Source organism: Dunckerocampus dactyliophorus, unplaced genomic scaffold (genome assembly GCF_027744805.1).
Source record: "Dunckerocampus dactyliophorus isolate RoL2022-P2 unplaced genomic scaffold, RoL_Ddac_1.1 HiC_scaffold_22, whole genome shotgun sequence".
In the NCBI taxonomy this organism is placed as follows: Eukaryota; Metazoa; Chordata; class Actinopteri; order Syngnathiformes; family Syngnathidae; genus Dunckerocampus; species Dunckerocampus dactyliophorus.
The window spans coordinates 210,001-211,781 of record NW_026559858.1 but is presented as its reverse complement, the minus strand read 5'-3'; positions in this window follow the sequence as shown (position 1 = coordinate 211,781).

The window sequence follows — 1,781 nt, the reverse complement described above, 5'->3', positions numbered from 1 at the left end:
TCTCATTTCATCCAGGGACACAGCGGCTCTCACAGACTTTAGAACCGCCCCTGGGCTCCAGGACGCAAGGCATGGCTTACTCTCGCCCATTGACTTCAATGCATTTACTGCAACTCCTGCCTGTGTCCGCCAGAGGGCGTCTGGCTTAACAGCGGCTCTCCACGCTATTTCTATCCGCTTTGAGGCTCCAGGCAGCTCGGCCTGAGTTTCTGAATTTCTCCCTTGACACTTTGCCATTTTTTCACCTTTTTTCTCATTTCATCCAGGGACACAGCGGCTCTCCACAGACTTTGCAGCCGCCCCTGGGCTCCAGGCAGCTCGGCCTGGGTTTCTGAATTTCTCCCTTGACACTTTGCCATTTTTCCACCCTTTTTCTCATTTCATCCAGGGACACAGCGGCACTCCACAGACTTTGCAGCCGCCCCTGGGCTCCAGGCAGCTCGGCCTGAGTTTCTGAATTTCTCCCTTGACACTTTGCCATTTTTTCACCCTTTTTCTCATTTCATCCAGGGACACAGCGGCACTCCACAGACTTTACAGCCGCCCCTGGGCTCCAGGCAGCTCGGCCTGGGTTTCTGAATTTCTCCCTTGACACTTTGCCATTTTTTCACCTTTTTTCTCATTTCATCCAGGGACACAGCGGCTCTCCACAGACTTTGCAGCCGCCCCTGGGCTCCAGGCAGCTCGGCCTGGGTTTCTGAATTTCTCCCTTGACACTTTGCCATTTTTCCACCCTTTTTCTCATTTCATCCAGGGACACAGCGGCACTCCACAGACTTTGCAGCCGCCCCTGGGCTCCAGGCAGCTCGGCATGGGTTTCTGCCTAGCTCCCTTGACACTTTGCCATTTTTTCACCCTTTTTCTCATTTCATCCAGGGCAACAGCGGCTCTCCACAGACTTTCCCGCGGCCCCTGGGCTCCAGGACCCTAGGCATGGGTTTCTGCCTAGCTCCCTTGACACTTTGCCATTTTTTCACCCTTTTTCTCATTTCATCCAGGGCAACAGCGGCTCTCCACAGACTTTCCCGCGGCCCCTGGGCTCCAGGACGCTCGGCATGGGTTTCTGAATTTCTCCCTTGACACTTTGCCATTTTTCCACCCTTTTTCTCAATTCATCCAGGGCAACAGCGGCTCTCACAGGCTTTAGAACCGCCCCTGGGCTCCAGGCAGCTCGGCATGGGTTTCTGCCTAGCTCCCTTGACACTTTGCCATTTTTCCACCCTTTTTCTCATTTCATCCAGGGACACAGCGGCTCTCCACAGACTTTACAGCCGCCCCTGGGCTCCAGGACCCTAGGCATGGGTTTCTGAATTTTTCCCTTGACACTTTGCCATTTTTTCACCCTTTTTCTCATTTCATCCAGGGCAACAGCGGCTCTCACAGACTTTAGAACCGCCCCTGGGCTCCAGGACCCTAGGCATGGGTTTCTGCCTAGCTCCCTTGACACTTTGCCATTTTTTCACCTTTTTTCTCATTTCATCCAGGGACACAGCGGCACTCCACAGACTTTACAGCCGCCCCTGGGCTCCAGGCAGCTCGGCATGGGTTTCTGCCTAGCTCCCTTGACACTTTGCCATTTTTCCACCCTTTTTCTCATTTCATCCAGGGACACAGCGGCTCTCCACAGACTTTGCAGCCGCCCCTGGGCTCCAGGCAGCTCGGCCTGGGTTTCTGAATTTCTCCCTTGACACTTTGCCATTTTTTCACCCTTTTTCTCATTTCATCCAGGGACACAGCGGCTCTCCACAGACTTTACAGCCGCCCCTGGGCTCCAGGACCCT